This window comes from Vicugna pacos, chromosome 11, assembly GCF_048564905.1.
Source record: "Vicugna pacos chromosome 11, VicPac4, whole genome shotgun sequence".
In the NCBI taxonomy this organism is placed as follows: Eukaryota; Metazoa; Chordata; class Mammalia; order Artiodactyla; family Camelidae; genus Vicugna; species Vicugna pacos.
In genome coordinates, this window is record NC_132997.1 from 76,069,666 (window position 1) to 76,082,173 (window position 12,508).

The following is a 12,508-nucleotide window of genomic DNA, read 5'->3' on the forward strand; positions in this document are numbered from 1 at the left end:
TTGGGGCTGGTAGACATTCTTTGGCCATCAGAGCCTAATCTAGGATTTCCTCTGGTTTCCACCTGAACTAAGATCAAAGAGCCCCCCTCCCACTGCCAAGAAGTGGTAGGTGTTGGGAGAGGAGAAGTGGGGGTGAGAGTCAAAATAAGGCTAGACAAAAACACAAGGCAGAATGACGCCAGGACACTGGAGACTGGGAATACTTTGCTTCTAGAATAAAGAAACACAGAGCAGTCTCCCCAGGACTGATTTGCTAGAATGTAAAAGAGCAGTTGTCTTCCTCACTCACTAATCAGTCTGACTTTAGCCCTGTAAGAAACTAGTGGGATATACATCACTGGGGAGGTAGTGCATCATGTATTTCCCAGATCCTACCACCAAAGCTGCACCTACTCTGGGGAGGTGTGTAGCAGGCTCTGAATCCACAAGGACAAAAGAGCCAGGTCGTGGCTGGTTGGAAGGGAGAGGAGAGAGGATTATCTGTGTTGGAGAAATCATGTCTTGGGCTTAATTATTCTGAATTTAATGTTGCAATGGAGAGAGCCCTGTACTGAAAGTCAGAAAACTAAGATCTCATTCCATCTCATTCTGTCTCTTTCACGAACTAACTCTAACCCTAAGCCAGCCCTTCTCCAAGGGCTGCCCCACACAACTCTAGGGGACATGTGTTATTCATAGAAACATGTGAATATACCCTTTTGGAGCTGGTGGTACTGAAACTGAACAGTACCCTGAGAGGCCATTTGAAGTACAGAAGCCCCGCTGTGTCCCCCATTTCTTGTTTGTAGAAAAAAGGCTCTCCTAGGCCTTCCCTGAGTTCTAAAGAGTAGACTCAAACAGCTACTAATTAGGGAAGTGAGGTAATGAGGAAACAAAGGAAAAGCAGTCAAGCAAGGGAAGTAATGATAGCTAAAACAATAGTTCATCAATAAAACAGAGTCCTAGTTCCTCCTAAAGGGATCTACCTAACAACCCAATGCATATCTTTGAGTTGTTCTGCAGGGACTAAGACTCCCCGCTACGCAGATAGAGGATGGTGACTACATGCTAACCACAAGCACACAGACCCCAGACTGGTTAGAACCAGAAGGCTGATGATTAAGATTTCCAAAACATCACCCTGGTACATCACCACCAACCAATTTGAAGAAAGTCCACAAACTACGACCCTCACCTGCAAATGTTGCCTTTAAAAACCCTTCTCTGAAAGCCATCGGAGAGTTTAGATCTTTGGAGCGTGAACTGCCTGTTCTCCTTGCTTGACACCCTGCAATAAATGCTGTACTTTCTTTCACCATAACCTAGTGTCAAGTAGATAGGCTTTGCTGCCCAGAAGAGCAAGTTAACCCAACTTCCATTCATTAACAATATATATAATTCAGTCCTTCTCCCTGGTTCATGATATTCTTCGTGGTTCAGTTCTAATCACCAGGCTGGGAGAGGTTAGATTCTGTCACACAGTGCTCATTTAGTAAGTGTCGATTGAAAAAATTCTCTATTCTGATGCTAGTACCTCCTGGGTTTCTTGGACTCCCCTTCCCTAGAAAGTAAAATGGTAGTAAGAAGCTAACAAGATAATGAAGCAGCAGAACTGTTTACAATAGCCAAGACATGGAAACGGCCTAAATGTCCATTGACAGATGACTAGATACAATGGAATACTATTCAGCCATAAAAATGACAACATAACACCATTTGCAGCAACATGGATGTCTCTGGAGAATGTCATTCTAAGTGAAGTAAGCCAGAAAGAGAAAGAAAAATAGCATATGAGATCACTCATATGTGGAATCTAAAAAAAAAAGAAGAAGAAGAAGAAGAAGAAAACATAAATACAAAACAGAAACAGTGTCATAGACATAGAATACAAACTTGTGGTTCCCAGAGGAGAAAGAGGGTGGGAAGGGACAGACTGGGAGTTCGAAATTTGTAGATACTGACAGGCATATGTAGAATACATAAACAAGATTATACTGTATAGCACAGGGAAATATATACAAGATCTTGTGGTAGCTCACAGTGAAAAAGAATGTGACAATGAATGTATGTATGTCCATGCATACCTGAAAAATTGTGCTCTACACTGGAAATTGAAACAACATTGTAAACTGACTATAACTCAAAAAAAAATGATGATGCAAACATCTGTTGTTTCAGCTGAAGACTGAAGGATTTCCTGGAACTGAGGAGTTTGTGAACTGTAGCATTTTCAGTTTAAAGCGGGCAGTCTCATCCAGATGGCCAACAGGCACATGAAAAGTTGCTCAAAATCACTAATTATTAGAGAGATGCAAATCAAAACTACAACGAGGTATCACCTCACACGAGTCAGAATGGCTATCATTAAAAAGTCTACAAATAATAAATGCTGGAGAGGGTGTGGAGTAAAAGGAACCCTCCTACACTGTTGGGGGGAATGTAAATTGGTGCAAGCAGTATGGAGGACAGTATGGAGCTTCCTTAAAAAACTAAAAATAGAGTTACCATATGATCCTGCAATTCCACTCCTGGGTGTATACCTGGAGGAAAATATAATTCAAAAAGACACATACACCCAGTGTTCACATCAGCACTATTTACAATAGCCAAGACATAGAAAAAACCTAAATGTCCATTGACAGATGACTGGATAAAGAAGATGTGGTATATTTGTGCAATGGAATATTACTCAGCCGTAGAAAGAATGAAATAATGCCATTTGCAACAACATGGATGGACCTAGAGATTATCATATTAAGTGGATTAAGTTAGACAGAGAAAGAGAAATATCACATGATGTCACTGATACGTGGAATCTAAAAGAAAAAAGATACAAATTTTATTTACAAACCAGAAATAGACTCACAGACATAGAAAACAAACAGTGGTTACCTGGGGAGAAGGGGGAAGGGGAGGAGGGATAGATTAAGAGTTTGGGATTAACAGATACATATTACTATGTATAAAATAGATAAACAGCAAGGATCTCCTGCATAGCACAGGGATATTCAATTTCTTGTAATGAGCTATAATGAAAAGAATCTGAGAAAATATATATGTGTGTGTATGTATATGTATAACTAAATCGCTTTGCTGTACACCTGAAACTAACATTGTAAATTGACTACACTTCAATAAAAAATTAAAATTAAAAAAATAAGTAAAATGGGTAGTCTAAGGCCAACTGGGACAGTTTGATCACCTTAGGATATTGTATGATTGAAGTAAATGTATATTGTTTTTAAAAATCAAAAAAAGTATAGTATTTTAAAAACAAAGAGTATTTTAAAAATTCCCATTGTTTTGATTTATTTTTAGCCACAATGTTTTAAGCATTTAAAATTTTCAAATAATATTAAAGGAGATCATGAGATTTTCATGTTTAGTTAAAGGAGACACAAGTTCACTGTGTCTCAGGAATTCTGTGTTTTAATGGAATTAGTAATAATTGAATTTCAGCATCATGGAATGAACATTGGGTTAGGAATCCAGAGTTCTGGGCCCACATCCTGCCTCTGGGATAACAGCATTTCTCATGCGAACGTTACTGCTTAGAAGCAAAAGGTGCCATACAAAAGCAATTTGTTATAATTATTGGTGGAAGGAAAAGAGAGTACAATCATTGCAGATAACTTCTGAAACCCGGGCCAAGAACCAGAGCCTGGTTGGTGCCAGTGATTTCAGAAATGAATCCAGTGCCGATGCTTGTGTGAAGGAAGGAGACTGATCCTCTGGATTTGCAGAGTCCTGGAAAATACCTTCGGTGATGGAAAACATCTATTTGGATTAGGCAGCCTCCAATAAGTAGGCGGATTATCCAGCTTCCTTGGCTTAGAACTGACTGGACTTGTTCGACGACTTCGTGACTGTCAGGAAGGAAGAAGGAGGGATGTACATGTTAAATCTAGTGCAAATATGAAGCGTGCTGAGTTGGAAGACGGCAAGATGAGCTTCTTTCTGTGTATGTGCAGAGGGTGACCAGGGAGTGGAAGTGGTTGGGGGCTGGACAGTTGTCTAGAGATGAAAAATCTCTAGAAAATTAATTCTGAATGGTCTCATAGTCATGAGAGCTGGAGAGGCTGGTGGTTTGGGTAGAAAGGGTGAAAAAAAAAGGGAAAGAGATTTGGAAGTAATTTTTTCCTTTCATCTTTCCTAGTATAGAGTATAGAAATTATAGAAATAAGTATAGAAATAAGTATAGAAATTCTGTGGAGCAGGTGTCTATTGACCTAGAACCCACCTCCCTGGTAGAATTCAGGAGGTCTATAAACTTGGAGGGGAAAAAATGACATCTATTTTTGTTAATATAAAATGAAATGCAGTATTTCCTTCAATTATAAATGTAGGCAACAGACTGCAGCTGAGTTAGTGAACCTGAACACCAACAGAAATCACGGATGTTTTCAAGTCACATTATTGTGTTGTAGATATGAAATGTCTGTGTTCATCACTGCTTTGAAATTATGATAGAAATTAGAATCACTTCTAGACTTTGTTCCTTAATGTACAAAGAATTACATATATTATTACTATAGTATATATTTTAATTTTGATAATTATATTTCAATGTAGTTGGTTTCTTTTGTAATCGTATATATTTTGTTTTATACATTTGAAACTATTATTCTGAGAAGGGGGCCATGGGTTTCACCAGACTGTTAAGGGGTCTGTTCCTGGATCTCTGCTCTGGGCACTGCTCTTTGGAACAGCCCATCACCTCCTACTGCCCCCATGCTCCCCAGGCCTTTATACAAGCCTTTAAGAGAGTGCCAAAGAAACATGGACAGATGTTTCAGATAAGTGGTAAAGGAGTATTTCAAAATGGTAATAACTACGTAAAAATATTTGTTCTAGTTCTTGTATGTGGACAAGAACTGGAAAAATAATTAACAAGAATGAAACTGTTTAAAGTGTTATTGCATCATCTCTTCAATACTAGTTTTTAAAAAATTATGGTCTATTTTTTACAAAATGAATATGTCTTCATTGTTGAAAAGTTACAAAATGCAGATGAGGAAAAAGGAAAAATATCCAGTCTTCCTTAAACAGTTAAAAAGAGCATGCTGCAATCTATGTAGATTTTTTTTAATGATATAGAGTTATATTTTTTGACATGGGAAGATTTCTATCATATGTTAAGTGAAAAAGCAAGAAGAGTACATAAAGTAGAATCACATTTTTGTTTTCTTTATAAAAGGATGTATATATACATAGGAAAATGCATAGGAGATCACACATCAAACAAGCATTGGTGTTTGTGATTATGTGTTAATATTAGTCGATTCCAATTTCGTTAAAGGAAAGGAAATCCTTCAAGGAAAAGCGCAGTGTTGATGCTGGGATTAGCAGCTTCAGGGTGTCCTGGGCATATCCTGTGGCAGCCTATAGAAGTGGCTCCATGTGTCAGATGGCTGGTGCCTGGGAGGGGCCTGCCAGTCATCCCTACGGAGCCCTCCAGGCCTGTCTGGGCCTCAGCTTTGCAGGTTCGAAGGTGCTGTGTGGGTTTCTACATCCAGAAGACCTTAGTCTCTGGAGAAATGATTAAATTCACAAGAGGCAAATGGATAAACCAGAATTCAAATATTTTGAATTAGAATGATAATGCCTGCCTTGTAGGGTGTGTGAAAGTGAAAGGAGACGATGTACTAAAAGCTCTTAGCAGCAGGCAAAGCATGTGGAAAGCCCTCTGTAAAAGGGAGCCCTTGTTATCATGATACTTTCCAAAAAGATTTACCTGTAGGGGAGGGTGAGCTGGTGAGTAGCCAAGAGTAACCATGGAGAGCTTCCCCCAGGCCAAGAACACTGCTGAGGGCTTTGAGTATATCCTCTCATTTCATCTTCACACACTCTGAAAGACAGGTGCTATTATTCCCATTTTACAGATGAGGGATTGGGGCATTAGGTGGTTAAGAAGATAGACTGTGACAGAGTCAAGATTTGCACCTCACTCTGCTGTCTTAGCCAGCATTGCCTTTGAGGATAGATTGGTGAGGATGAGCTTGGAGCATGGGTGTTACCTGGATGCTCTTAATGGCAGTATCATGCAGCTCTGAGTGCCAGATATCTCCACTCCCACTGTCCAGATGTGGCTTTGGGTGGGTCACTTAACAGCTCTGTGCCTCAATTTCCTCATCTGTAGAATGGGGTAATATAAGTGCCTACCTCCTTGAGTTGTTGTAGGACTAAATGCTTTTAAAATGGTGACTGGTGCTTAGTAAGTATTCAGTTAATGTTGGCCGTTAATGTGATTGTGGTTGTGGTTGTTACCTGCCTGCAGAACTGATATTGAAATCATGGGCCTGGGTACCTTATCCCCGACATGGTACTGAAGATATTGACTGACTCTCTGAGCAGTGGTGCCTTATATAAATTATGCCAGTTCTGAGCACATTCTTTCTTTAGCCAGAGCCCCATAAAATATAAACTGTTTAAGCTTTCTCAGTTGCATGCACAATTAAATTGGTTCTCTCTGAAGTCGCCCCCACTCCCAGGTAATCTTGGTTGGATTTTGAGTGTTCACAAATTCTTTTGGGACTTTTTTTTTAAAGAGCAGTTTTAGGTTCATAACAAAATTGGGAGGAAAGTACAGAGATTCTCTATATATTCCCTGCCCTCCCACAGGCATAGCCTACCCTGCAAACAGCATCTCCCACCAGAATGCTACTTTTGTTCCTACTGATAAACCCACGCTGACATAGCATGATCACCCCAAGTCTGTAGTTTACATTATGGTTCACATTTGGTGGTATACATCCCATGGACTTGGGCAAATGTACAATGAAGGATAACCACCATTATAGTTTCATACAGAGTATTTTCTGTGCCCTAAAATTTCTCTGTGCTCTGACTATTCATACCTCCCCCCTTCCTGGGACATTTCAAAGACCGCAACTCTCATTCCTGAAAGCTGGATCTAGTCCTTTCTCATTCTCAAAGTGTGACTGTCAGCCCATTTTAACTGAGCACGTGTCCTTTCCCCATCCCAGGGTCCCAGTTCATCCATTCCCCAGGAGGCTCTGAGTCCCACTGACAAATAAAGGTGAGAGCTGAGTCTGCATGGGGTTGGCCCCGTAGATGCAGTGTGTTCTTTTAGGCAGTAACCACTCTGAGCTTGGTCAACCCAGCCTCCAGCTGAGGGCTGGGATTCTTGAGACTGAGCAAACACTGTCCCTGAACAGCTAGGACCAGGTTCTTTGGCCTCCAGGAGGGCCTGTCCTTGGACACCAGACTCGGATGGGCATGGCTCTCCTGGCATGTCTGCAGCAGAACTGAGGTGCTGGGCTGAGTGTGGTCTTCTGCAGGCTTGTTGCAGCTTGAAAGGGCCGGGCTCACCCCTTCCCTCAGCTGGACCTCACTGCAGGCCCTGGAGGGCTTGAAGCTGTGCTGTTTTCATTCCTGGCCATTATTGCAAGACAATGGGTTTCTTGTCAACGACAGTAATTCTTCAGTATTGAAAGACATGCCGCTGACAAGAGTGTTTCCACGAAAGCCTTCCCTTCCACCTCTGACCTCCCGTACAAAGGGCACTGTCCACCCCCTCCCACTGCACCCCCAGGGTACACCCAGGCTGTCGTCACTATGCTGGCCATATCCAAGTCCTGCTCCTACTACTATTTCCTTAACTTTTTGCTTTAAATGTGCTCCCTTTTTTCTTAAATTAATTTTGCCAGGAACTTTATATCAGAAATATCTGTGAAATTTTAGATTTAATGAGCTGAGTTTTTCCTAATAAACATTAAAATAAATATGTATTAAATATTAAACAATTTTTCCCACCTAAAACCATCTTCCCCATGTGGCCCCCAATAGTGGTATCCCAACCCTGCCACCGGAAACCCCGGTACGGTCTGTGAACAATTTGGGAGACCCTTCAGGATCACCTGTGTTGTCACTGTTGACTTCTCTCCCTAAGACCCCTCGGTCTGTGCCCTTGTGAGCAGGTGTGGCAGGAAGGAGTGGGTCTGTTCCACTTGGAGGCCCCACCCTGGGAGTGGTGAGTTCCATGGCAAGGTGCCCCTTGTCCACTCAAACTTGGATTTCCTTCCTGTCTGGTAGGGAGAGACCCATTCTTTTCTTGATCAATGATGAAAACAGGGTGAGGATTCTAATTGGCTTGTCTCTCTGGGGAATGATGTGGCCAGTCAAGGCCCTGGGAAAGGCGGCATCAAAGGCAGGTGAAAGTCGGTGGCAGCTACGCAGACAGTATGGACTTGCCTGACTTGTTTGAGTGAAGGCATTTGCCTCTTTTCACAAAGAATTTGAGGCAGAGGATGGATGTGGAAACACAGGGCTATGTCGGTCCTGGATCAGTCAATCACCAGCTATATAACCTTGGGCAAATCCGTGCACCCTCTTGCTCCTCAGTTACTCCTAGAAAATTGGGGTTGATGATATTTAGTTACATTTGTCTTGCCTGCTGTCCAAGCTATGATAAGGATTGAATGAGCAAAGGAAAATATTGCTGCTCTGAAAACTTTTAAGGTGAGGTTCTCATCTCTGGAAGCACTTTATAATAACCTGGGGGAACTTTAAAAAAACAAGAGTAAAAACCAATGCTGTAAGACCCAGACCCAGAGATTTTGATTTAATTGATCTGGGGTAGGTCCTGAGGATCTGTATTTTGAAATGTGCTTTTGGTAATTCTAATGTGCAGCCAAGATTGAGAACCACTTCCCTAGAGTTGTGCCGTTGAAATAGCTGTGACATTTAAACTTAAATTAGTTAGCATTAAGTAAAATTTAAGAAAAAAATAAAAATTTTAACTAAGTGAAATTCCTCAGTCACACTAGCCACATTTCAAGTACTCAATAACCATGAGTGGCTGCTGTATTGGACAGAGCAGACATAGAACATTTCCATCACCACAGAGAATTCTATTGCCCTTTAAAGTGTGGTCTGTGGACCTGCAGCATCAGCATCACCGGAAGCTTGCTGGAAATGCACAATCTCAGGCCCATGCCCAACCTACAGAATCAGAATCTGGATTTTAACAAAATTGAACAAAATCTCTAGGGTTTTCATTAAAGTTTGTGAAGCACTGCTCTGAAGCATACATTCTATTCATCCATTCAACCAGTGTTTATTAAATGTCTGGCTTTTGCCAGGTACATTCAGGTGATGGAGAATGATGAGGGAAAAACATAGCAATGTCTATCATTCTAGCTGGGGGAAACAGACTTTAAGCAAGAAAGCAAATAAGCAAACTCATTTCAGAGTGAGGTAATACAGGGGGATATGCTAGAAAGGCACTTCGCAGGGAGAGTAGCTACTTTAAATCGGAGGGGAAGGTCAGAGAGTGTCTCGCTAAAGAGGAGACACTTCAGTGGAGCTTGAATTCCATGAAGCTGACCAAGGGAAGATGTGGGTGGAAGAATATGTTCTGGACAGAGATAAAGACAATAAATGCCTTGATAGTAGGTTGCCAGATTTAGCAAATAAAAGTACTCAGTGCCCACTTAAATTTAAATTTCAACTAAACTATGAATAATCTTTAGTATAAGTAAGTCCCAAATATCCTAAAGAAGGTATTTGTGGTTTAGCTGAAATTCGAATTTTATTTGCATCCTGTATTTGATGGAGACTCTGCCTGAAAGAGGATCAAGAGGGCAGCAGAGCCGGACAGACTCAAGGAGGTGCAGTGTGACTCAGGTAGTCAAGGAGCAGAGCGCCATGGGGAGGGGTAGGATAGATAACAGAGCCCAAATCTTGGGCTACACAAAGGTAAGTTTTAAAAAACAAAATGGTCATTAAAGGACTGTACTGACCACTGCCATTTTTATTCCCTTCAATGAAGTCATTGGTTTTACCTTCCTGCAACCCTTTGGTTCCTGGGAAGGGCTTCTAGGAAGATGAACAATTGTCCAGGCTGTTATGCGTGGGTGGTGCTTGGGGAGACCTCAGACCACTGGTTGACCTGCCTGAGCATAGCGTGCAGTATATATTGTTTGGTCTGAGCTTTTAAGTGCTCTTTCCCTGTTTGTTTGTTTAATTCCTGTGCTTTTGTATGTGATCTCCTATAAATCTCCCTCTCCTTAAGGACTGTGTTTGACAACTTCATTTCCCCCCAACTGGAGACATTTCCCCTGCTATGAGTCAAAAAGACTCATTACGCTAAACTGAGTATTGGAGACACCCTCAGGCTCACACCCGACTCAGAAGTGCATGATCCCGGCCGTATTAATAGACGATTGCGATGAGAGCAGAGCTGAGCACAGAAGCAGTGACGTCCTCCTAGTCCAACTGTATTCCTGTCTGAAAATAAACTCCTGACCCCTTCAGCAGCAATGTGTGGAACCTCATGGTAGAAGAGACCATGAAAGATATTCTGTTCAAACAGGAACCTAGGCCATGGGAAGATCATGACTTGCTGAAGGACCAAAATTGATGACGAAACTCAAGGCAGAGCTCATAGCTCCTAACTCCCAGTCTGGTGCTCTTTTCCACCAAAGTTGGGCTTGGTGTGGGGTGATGGAGGGTGGGGAGTAGGAGAATTGTAGGGGAGATGAGAAGGGTAGCAAAACATCAGGTGAGTCTCATAAAGTACTTTAATACCTGAAAAGTGCTTCCCTACATTATCTCATTTGAGATAGGTATAATTTCCATTTTGCAAGTGAGGAACCCACAGCTCAGAGAGGTTACGTGACTTATCCAAGGTCACACAGCTGTTAAATGGCAGAAGCAGGAGTCAAATCCAGATCTTCAGGCTCCTTGGTCTGTTTCCATTATAATCTGAAAAAAATAGACAAGGAGAGAGCAGCATGCTGGCCACCAGGTTTATCAAGATGAAACTAGACATGAAGGAGGCATAGAGAACATGCGAGGAGAAAGGACCAAGAAGGCTTATGGGTACAATGAATGATCCTGGGGGTGGGGGGTGCTCTCTGTGTCTCTCCCCTCTGCTCTGTATGCAAATATTGTTCCAGAAGCATTAGCCAAATCCCCTCATCTTTTTATGGTCTGTAGATTTGCTTGGAGGCTCAAACTGGGGCTCTACCTGTGTTGCTCGTTGGTTCCGCTGTTAAAACTGCAGTATTCTGGGCCCTGCTCTTCTGGCCACCTCTCACAGGGCCTCCTCCCTTCTGAGCTGCGCCTCCCTCCCCACAAAGACCACCAGCATTAGGCAGGAAGCAGAGCTGGATTGCCTTGTTTTCATGTGGGAACTTGTCCCATCTTCTCTTGCCTCCCTCCACCACCCCCCAGCCTCCTAATTTTGTTTCCAAAATAACTTGAGGTTTTTTCCCCAACTGAGGATCCCTGATCGACTACCAGTGGGGAATTTCCTACCAAGGCTCCCTTGTCTTTTCTAGCCAACAACCTCATTTTTCCTGAGGCAGCATCACTGACAGTGTTATCATTTTCCCCAGTACTTAATTCAGGCCAGACACATAGTAGGTTCACAGTAAGTCTTTCTGCCCTGAATTGACAGCACAAGGGAGAAAGAGGTGGAATTATTCTGAGGGACCTTCATTGCTAATGTTTCCCTTGTTTAGATATTTTTGGTAGCTAATGAATCTCTCAAGCCTGGCGCCTGGGACATTCCTCAGAAGCTTCCCCATTAGACAAGTCACTGGATGACCCTCTTGTCCTCTGGGGGAATGCTGGGAGTCGGCGCATCTGTTCCAGGGGATCAGGGTTCCCACGTGGTCTGGCCCACCAGCCAGCTGCCACAGTGCTTCTTCTCTTTGCCTTCAGCAAGGGTCTGCACTCCCTGAAACACTGATGAAAACTGAAGTCCTGTGGGATATGTGGATGGAGGGTTTATGGGGATTCTTCATACTGTTTTTGCAAAATTTCTGTTTGTCTGAAAATATTTCAAAATAAAATGTTAGTTACATAGGTAAAAAATAAATGTTTTGCAACCAGGTTGAGTAAGTGAGTTAGAACATGGAGCAGATTGAAGCAGGGAGTGGAGTGGTTAAGCAGGAAGATGAGGGCTGTGGGGCCAAGGAGAGTTGGGTTGGTATCTTGGTTTCTCACTTAAGAGCTGCCACTTAACCTTTTCAGGTTTCAGATTTTATATCTGGAAAATGGGGATTGTTAATGTCTGCCTCCCTGGAATATCAGGGTTAAATGAGAAATTGCATGTACAGCATTTAGGATGATGCCTGAGACTTAGAAAGGGGTCAATACATGGTAGGGAGAAGGCAGAAAGAGCAGAAAGAACAAAGTCCTACCCTTATCCAGTCTCAGAAGTTTCTCAGTCACTGCCATTTATGGTCCTAGACTCACACCAGAGACCCGCCATGTTGTTGAAACCAGCACCTCACTTCAACCTGCAGTTGCCTGGGTGACAAAATAGGCCAGGACTGCCTCCCACGGAATGTTTCCTGACATTCCCTCTGATCACCTTAAAGGGCAGCAGGAAAGTGCTTATAGATCCTTCTTAGCTTGTGACCTCAGGGCCACAATCTTTCATCCACTCATTTATTTAACGAAACTTCAATGGGTAAGGGTAGAGAGAACCATGGGCATTAGACACTGTACTTAGCATAGGGATGTAGCAGTGGGACAAAACTGACCTGGTCCTTGC

At 42.4% G+C, this 12,508-nt stretch overlaps 1 long non-coding RNA gene across 1 annotated transcript; it reads right to left on the reverse strand.

Annotated features, from left to right (window-relative positions):
• Window positions 1–10,505: 10,505 nt before the first annotated feature.
• LOC140699829 (uncharacterized) lies at window positions 10,506–12,241 on the reverse strand. Its single transcript, XR_012078074.1, has 3 exons — window positions 12,153–12,241; window positions 11,633–11,779; window positions 10,506–10,707 (listed from the first exon to the last, which is right to left on the reverse strand). It is a non-coding gene; the product is annotated as an uncharacterized lncRNA (long non-coding RNA).
• Window positions 12,242–12,508: the final 267 nt, after the last annotated feature.